This window comes from Triticum dicoccoides, chromosome 4A, assembly GCF_002162155.2.
Source record: "Triticum dicoccoides isolate Atlit2015 ecotype Zavitan chromosome 4A, WEW_v2.0, whole genome shotgun sequence".
Lineage (NCBI taxonomy): Eukaryota > Viridiplantae > Streptophyta > Magnoliopsida > Poales > Poaceae > Triticum > Triticum dicoccoides.
In genome coordinates, this window is record NC_041386.1 from 223,029,805 (window position 1) to 223,038,492 (window position 8,688).

Here is an 8,688-nt window from a genome sequence, read left to right on the forward strand (position 1 = left end):
GTCACTAAGATGCTAGTTGACGGCGGGGCCGGTTTGAACTTGATCTCCTCCGTAGTGCTCCAGAAGCTCCAGATCCCTGACAGCGAGCTCGAAGAGACCGGCACATTTCAAGGAATCAACCCGGGAAGAAGCAAGCCAAAGGGAAAGATCACGTTCCCGGTAACATTTGGCAGTGAGCTGAACTTCAGGACTAAGAGGGTCACGTTTGACGTTGCCGACTTTCCATTACCTTACAATGGAATCCTTGGTCGTCCGGCACTCGCCAAGTTCATGGCAGCCTCTCACTATGCGTACAACGCACTGAAAATGCCAGGCCCAATAAGTGTCATCTCTGTCCCTGGCGACAAGAAGGATGCTCTTATCTGTGCCGACAAGATCTACCGAGAAGCAGCAGCCGTAGCAGAATGAAGGACACTTGCCGCTGAAGCTCCCAGGAGGAAGAAGAAGACCAAGTCCGGCAAGAGCTCTGATGCCCACTCCGGCAAGCGCACCTCTTCGGAGTGCTGCGCTACCATCGAGGACGCACCATCGAGCTCCACCGGCAAGTGTAAGAAGGCAATGGCAGCTCCACCTGAGACTAAGAAGGTGTCCGCCAAGGAGGATGGCACTGGTGGTACCTTCACCATCAGCGCCACTCTTGACCCCAAATAGGAAAGCGCGCTCGTTGCTTTCCTGCGGGCGAATGTCAACGTGTTTGCGTGGCAACCGTCTGATATCCCCGGTGTTCCCAGGAAAGTGATTGAGCACCGCCTTGCCGTCTGTCCTCATGCGCGGCCCGTCGAGCAGAGAGTCAGGAAGCAGGCAGTAGAGCGCCAAGAATTCATCGCAGAAGAAATCAAGAAGTTGGAAGCAGCAGGCCTTGTCAGAGGAGTACTCCATCCCACGTGGTTGGCCAATCCTGTTGTTGTGCGCAAGGCTAATGGGAAATGGAGACTTTGTATTGACTTCACTGATGTTAATAAAGCTTGTCCCAAAGACCCATTTCCCTTGCCGCGTATTGACCAGATTGTTGACTCCACACCCGGATGTGATTTGCTTTCGTTTCTTGATGCATACTCAGGATATCATTAGATCTTCATGGCCGAAGAGGATGAAGAGAAAACCGCATTTATCACCCCGTGTGGCACGTACTGCTTCGTGCGGATGCCTTTCGGATTGAAGAATGCTGGTTCAACATTCGCAAGGGTAGTCCACCATGCTTTTGAGCCACAAATACATAGAAATGTGGAAGCTTACATGGATGACATAGTGGTCAAGAGCAAGAACAAGGCGACCTTGATTCAAGATTTAGACGAAACATTTGCAAACCTGCGCAAGATCAACCTCAAGCTTAACCCCGAGAAGTGCGTGTTTGGAGTTCCTTCCGGCAAGCTTCTCGGGTTCTTCGTGTCTCAGCGGGGAATTGAAGCCAATCCCGACAAAATCAAAGCCATCGAGCAGATCGAAGCACCAAAGCGCGTCAAGGATGTACGAAGGCTTGCCGGTTGCGTGGCTGCTCTCAGCAGGTTTATCTCTAGATCTGCTGAGCGCACCCTACCATTTTTCAAAATTTTGAAAAGGGCAGGTCCAATGAAATGGACTCCGGAAGCGGAGGCTGCACTGCAGGACTTGAAGAGATACCTGTCCTCCACTCCAACGCTTGTCGCACCTAAGCCGCAAGAGAAGTTGCTGCTGTATATAGCAGCAACCAATCAAGTGGTTAGTGCTGCATTAGTGGCAGAGAGGGAGGCGGATGATGAGCCAGCAACCACGGCAGATCCATCCAGCGACAAGCAGGGGGCTTCGCCGACAAGCTCTGGTCCCGACAAACATGGGTTTGCGCAGGAGCATGATGAGATGCCAAGGAGAATGGTGCAGCGCCCAGTTTACTTTGTCAGTTCTCTTCTGCAGGGGGCCAGATCAAGGTACTCTGGTGTGCAGAAGTTGCTTTTCCGCCTCCTCATGGCCTTGAGAAAGCTGCGCCATTACTTCCAAGCACATGAGATCACAGTCGTCACTCGCTTTCCGCTGAAGAGGATACTGCAAAATCCAGAAGCAATGGGCAGGATTGTCGAGTGGGCGCTGGAACTGTCAAGCTTTGGTCTCAAATTTGAGAGCACTTCAACTATCCAAAGCAGAGCATTGGCAGAGTTCGTAGCAGAGTGGACACCAACCCCAGATGAAGGAATTTCAAAAATGAGCATCCCCGTCAAAGAGGCAAACAAAGAGTGGCTGATGTACTTTGATGGTGCCTTCTCGCTGCAAGGCGCCGGTGCAGGCGTGCTGCTTGTCGCACCCACCGGAGAGCACCTTAAGTACATAGTCCAGATGCACTTTCCCAAAGAGCAAGCAACCAACAATACAGCAGAGTATGAAGGATTACTTGCCGGTCTCAGAATCGCAGCAGACCTTGGGATCAAGAAGCTCATTGTCAGGGGTGACTCACAGCTTGTCGTCCGACAAGTGAACAAGATCTACCAGAGTCCGTTGATGAAAGCGTATGTCGATGAAGTGAGGAAGCTAGAAGAGCACTTTGAAGGCCTACAAATGGAGCATATCCCAAGAGCTCAGAATGATATTGCTGATGGTCTGTCAAAGTGCGCTGCGTTAAAGTTACCTGTGGAACCAGGGATCTTTGTGCTTAAGTTGACTCAACCATCTGTAACACCATCAACTGGACAAAGCAAAAAGAGGAAGTTGGTTTCTGGTGACTACTTTCCGGCAGAGCTCCCCGAAGCCGCCGCCAAGAAAGTCCCCAAGATCAACACCAAGGATGCTGAGGGGCAGTCTGCTCCGGCAAGCCTAATGGTTTGTTCCGTTGAAGCAGACGCTCCCGACAAGTTTTGCTCCGGCAAGCTTGCCGGGGAACATCAAGCTCCGGCAGGGCCGCAAGCCCTTGCCGTAGAAGCAGATGTTCCCGCAGCAGCAGATGCGCCTTTAGTCCTTGTTGTCGAGCCACAAGCTCCAGCATGGGCACATCAGATTGTCCATTTCCTTCAGACAGGAGAACTTCCCGAAGAACAAGAAGAAGCGGAAAGAGTAGCCCGGCAGTCAAGTATGTACCAGTTTGTCGATAGCATACTGTACAGAAGAAGACTCAACGGTGTGAAATTGAAGTGTATTCACCGGGAAGATGGACAAAAGCTGTTGGCGGAGATACATGGAGGCATATGTGGCCACCACATTGGCGCAAGAGCACTTGCCGGCAAAGCTTTCCGGCAAGGTTTCTTTTGGCCGACAGCCCTCCAGGATGCAACTGCACAAGTAACCAAGTGTGAAGCGTGCCAGTTCCACTCCATACATATACACCAGCCAGCTCAAGCTCTCCAAACGATCCCTTTATCCTGGCCATTTTCGGTCTGGGGGCTCGATATCCTCGGCCCCTTCCCCCGAGCTGTCGGGGGCTTTGAGTACTTGTACGTCGCAATTGACAAGTTCACAAAGTGGCCGGAAGTGCAGCCAGTGAGGAAGGTGACAGCACAGTCAGCAGTCAAGTTCTTCAGGTCGATCGTTTGCCGTTTCGGGATTCCCAACAGGATCATCACCGACAACGGCACACAATTCACGAGCCGCACCTTCATGCAGTACGTCCAAGACCTTGGCGCCAAGGTCTGTTTCGCTTCTGTTGCTCATCCGAGAAGCAACGGTCAAGCAGAGAGGGCAAATGCTGAAGTGCTGCGCGGGCTCAAGACCAGAACTTTCGACAGGCTGCACAGGTGCGGAAGGAACTGGATCGAGGAGCTGCCGGTGGTTCTTTGGTCGATCAGAACGACGCCAAATCGAGCCACTGGCCAGACACCTTTCGCTCTAGTCTATGGAGCAGAGGCAGTTCTCCCCACGGAACTCGTATACGGATCGCCTCGAGTGCTCGCTTATGATGAGCTCGAGCAAGAACAGCTGCGCCAAGACGACGCGCTGCTCCTTGAGGAAGATCGTCTTCAGGCTGCTGTACGAGCTGCTCGATACCAGCAAGCTTTGCGCCGCTATCATAGCCGCAAAGTTAAAGCCAGAAGCTTCGAGGAAGGCGACCTTGTTCTTCGGCACGTTCAGTCCACCAAGAATTCCAACAAGTTGACGCCAAAGTGGGAAGGCCCTTATTGGGTGAGACGAGTCACAAGGCCTGGCGCTGTCCGCCTTGAGACCGAGGATGGCATTCAAGTGAGCAACTCCTGGAACATAGAACATCTTCGTAAGTTTTTCCCATAAGGCGCGGTTGCCGGAACCCATTCCGGCAACCACCTTTTGTACAAGTCTTGCCGCTGTTGCATGTAATCCTTTGTACAAAGCCGGGCGCAGATCCCGTGCATAAGTAAAACCCCATGTGCTCCACACAGCTTGTCCATTTCATGCGTTAGCTCCTTTCTTGCATGCGATTATCTGACACTTTGTGCAGCACCTACATCCTATAAGCAGTAACGAGCCAAAGAGCTCCATATTATTATTTTCTCTTCTTTCTTTTTCTCTTAAAGGAAAAGAAGGTTCTCCCGCACACAAGTTTGCCAGGGGGGAAAGGAGAAGATTGTGGTATGGGCCAAGCGTCGTTCAAGCAAAGACTTGCCTTACCGAGAAGCAAATGACAGAAAAGCTAAGTTGCCAAAGTTTGAGCAATCACTTTTTAAATTTTTGAGTTATCTTCCTCGAACGACCCTGCTTTGTATGGAAAACCTGTGCGCCGAGGAACCAACTCGTGGCTAGTTGCGCCCTTACTTTGTTTCGAGTCCGCTCAACAGCTTAAGCGTGCTGCATCTAGTCGCGACAAGGTTTCTTGTCGGAAGCAGCGCCGCCAGCAGGCTGCTGAAGTCCCGCACTCAGCGCTCGCGGCTCGGGCGCCTGCGCCGACAAGTTCCCTAGAAGCGTAGGGTAAAAACATACAAGGGAAGGAATCTAGTAGAGGAAATAACATTGCAATTGATAACAGAAATAAAGTTATATTACAAAGATAACTTGTCGCAGCTCTAACAGACTGTTCTCATAACATGACTAGCAGCGACAAGGGAAAAGAAGAAATGGGCGGCCTAATCTACGCGTCCGCCCTTGACTCGCTTGATCTCGCTCACCTTGTCCACAATGGGCGCGACAAGGGCCTTGAGTGCATCCAGATCGGCATCAGGCGGCAAGGACCTGAGGACATTGGTGAAGCTGAGGCCTGGATTGCGGAAGGCTACCTTCATCAGCACCTTCTGGAGAACCCCAGCGCAGATTTTGCGTGACTCGTCGGCCAGCTGCTTCGGGATCCTCTCCCGGAGCCGCTGGAGTGCCGTCGCCACGCCCTTGAAGAACAGGCTGAGCTTGGCGCTGGGTTGAAGACTCTCGTCGGAAGGATACCCAAAATCCTCCATCCCAAGCTGCGCCAGCTCCTCGTTGATGACGGCGGCAGTGTTCACCAGGCCCTCGGTCCAGTGCTCCACTGTGTCTCTGAACGAGTTCTGGGTAACTACAATGCTCTCCAGCAGCGCCGCGTCAGCCTTGACCTTCTCCGACAAGGTCTTCTCCCGCTCCTTGACGGCCTCCAGCGTCTGCGTCAGCGTGGCCAGCTTCAGCTCCAGGTCTGCTTTGGAATCCTTGGCGGCGCTGAGCTCCTTGCCCCTCTCAGCGAGAAGGCCTTGCAGCTCGCCGTGGGCGGCAGCATCCTTCTCGCGCTCACGCTTGAGCGCGGCAAGCTCCTCGCCGCTCTTCCCAATATCGGCCTCCAGCCGTGCCACCTTCTCCTCTAGCTCTTTATTGGCGGCCTCTGCAGTTGCCGCGGCATCCTTTGCCTCCTTGAGCGCCCCGCCAAGTGCTCGCTCACGCTCGGCGAGCTCTTCCTCGTAGCTGTCGAGGTGGGCCTTCCGCTGCACTAGCTCGCCTTCCCGCGTGGACTGCTTCTCGGCAGCAAGTCTTTGTTCCTCCTCAGCCTCGGCCTTCTCGAGAAGAAAGGCCGTGTGCTCCTCATCGACTCGCTCCCGCTCCTGCGCCAGGGACCGAAGAGCTTCTTGATTTTGTCCCCGGAGCTCCTCCACGCGCTTCTCCATGTCAACTCCCGCCTTCGCGACAAGCGCTTCCCGGGAAGCCAGCTTGGCTTGCCGGGTGCGGTAGAGTGACAGCAACTTCCGCAGCAGCTGCTCTTCCTCAGGCTCGCCACTGCTGCTGCCGGGCGCGTCGACCAATGACAGTCCAGCAGAGGCGAGCACCTCCCCGTCAAAAGTCTCCCCCTCGACCGGCGCCCTGGAGCTCGACGCCCAGGGCAGCTTGATGAAGATGTTGTCACCGGCCTGCAACTAGGCGCCGGGCTGGGGCTCTCGGAGCCCGGCTTCGCAGAAGCGGCAGAGGGTTCGGCGGTCGGCGCAGCGCCCGGCGCTCCGGCGACCTCAAGGTCATCAGTGCGATCGCCTGACCCCTCGCCGGCTTCCGCAGCAGCAGCCCCGGCGGCCTCCTCGCCGGCGGTCACATCAGCACCGGCACCTTCCTCGCCGGCGCCCTCTGTCTCCATTGGCTCAGCCGAAGATGGGTCTGAAGAACAAAGAGGGGAGGAAAATCAATCAAAAAATCCAAGAAAGGAAAAACGAAAGAAGCAGAACCCAAGGGAAAGTTTTTGGGCAAGTGGATTACCTGCGCCAAAATCTTCAGTTGCGGCCTCGGTCGCCGCAGGATCAGCAGTACCGTCCCTTGCCGGAGAGTCCCCCCTTGCCGGAGAGCGCTCCCTTGCTGGGGACTCCTCCCTTGGCGGCGCAGTCGAAGCAGGTGGCACTTCGGGACCGGCCTCCGGGTCCTCCTGATGAGGCTGCTCTGCTCCTGCAGAAGTCAACAAGCAAGATATCAACAAAGGAAAAAGCACTCAAGCGCGCCCGACAGCAGAAGGCTAAACTATGAACTTACGCTGGGGGCTGCTCCGAGGGGTGATTGCCGGGTCCGTCAAGGTGGTCTCAGGCCCACCTCCTGCCGACGCGATGGGGTCATCCTCGATGACGATGACTGCGGCCTTGGCCCTCTTCGCCGCTCTCTGGGCCAGTGTTCTGAAAAGAAAAGAGTCCAGATTGGAGCAAGTCAGATACAAGATATAAACAGCAAGATTGAAGGAGTATAAGGGCACCAAAGAAACTCACTCTTCTTCCTCCTCGTCGGAGCTGAGCGCGGAAAGATCGAAGTCCGGCCCTCCTCCGGTGCGGCGAGGCGGAGGAGTAGGATCCCTTGCCCGCTTGGCGGGGGCAGTGGCGGTGGCCCGGGAAGATCCCGCTCCAGTTGCCGCTGTTGCGTGAGGCGCTCCCGCGGCAACATTGCTTGCCGCGGTAGAGCGCGTCGTGCGGCTCGGTGGCTGTGGAGCCGGCTGCCGCCCCGCTGCGTCCCCGGCCCTGCGAAGGCGCCTCCTTGGCGGGGCCGGGGGCTCCGCCTGCGGCAAGATCTCTGAAGGCTCAGCCTCCTCCTCGCCGGCCTCGCTCGACTCGGCTTCGGAACCGGCAGGCTCCTCCTCGCCCATGAACTCCGCGCGTTTGGCAAGGTTTGCCGCCTCTGCAGCCTCCGCCTCCTCCATAGTAAACCGAAACACACCTGCAGCAGCTGCGGCCGCAGCCTCTTCCGCCCTAGTAGCGATGAGTTGCAGCTCCTCATCGGTGGTGTCACGGGTGAGGCTCTTCTACTCGTCGGTGCGGACCGGCACTTCCTCCAAGGTGTCGAAGAACGCTTGCACAACGTCATCTGCAGGCTCTTGCCAAGTTGGGACGATGCCGTGTGAATCGCACAACGGCATCATGGCGCGGATCCGGTCAAGCGAAGAGTTATTGCACAAAGGAACTACACCCCTAGGCAATGTGAATGGGTGCTGGGGGTCGCGTTTGAATAATTCCAAGAGCATTGCATCCAACTCCAAGACGGTGAAGTTGTAGTTGAGGCCCGGCCGTAGCCTCATAATGTCCGCCGAATTCTTGAATTCCCAGGCGGGCCTCCCCCTCTCCTGCAGGGGGGCAATGCGGCGGCGGAGGAAATCTGCCCCGACAGCACCCACGGTGAGCCCGGCAAGCCTGAGGCAAAGAATCCTAGTGATGGCGATCTTCAGCCTCTCGTCTTCCGGGGCCACGTTGCTCCAGTCATTGCCGCGCACTATTGGAGTTTGGCGCACGGCGGTGAAGGGCTGCGGATCCTCCTCGACGATCCAACACCACTCCGCTCTCCACTCCTCCCACTTGCTGCAGAGCTCACCCTCCAAGTACGCATCCTTCTTGCCGACTCTCGAGATCCAAGCAATCCCTCCGGCAAGCGGCTCTCGTCTCTCTACCCGAGGCATGAAGTAATGGCGGAAAAGGGCTACACTAGGGTGGACTCCGACAAAGTTTTCGCACAAGTGTGCGAAAACTGCCATGGTCAGGACAACATTGGGGGTGAAGTCAAGGAGGCGGAAGCCATATGTGTTCATAATGTCACAAAAGAACTCCGAGAAGGGCGGGCAGAGCCCGCAATAGAAGAATAGCGGGAAGAACGGGTACCCATTTGGAGCCGACTCCGAGGCAGCGGCCGGGAGTACCCTCGTGCGCGGATGCGCACGCGTCTCCGTCGCCCAAAAGAGGTAGAAGTACTCCCTCAGCTCCTGCATGCCGAGCTGGGGGTGAAGATCGCCCGCTCCTTCCGCAGCGCCGCGAGCCGCTGCGCCTCGGCCGACTTCACGCCCTTTCCCTTGTCGGCTTTCGGGGCCATGGCGGAGGTGGTGGAGAAGGTTGACGGCGTGGTGATGCTGGTGGC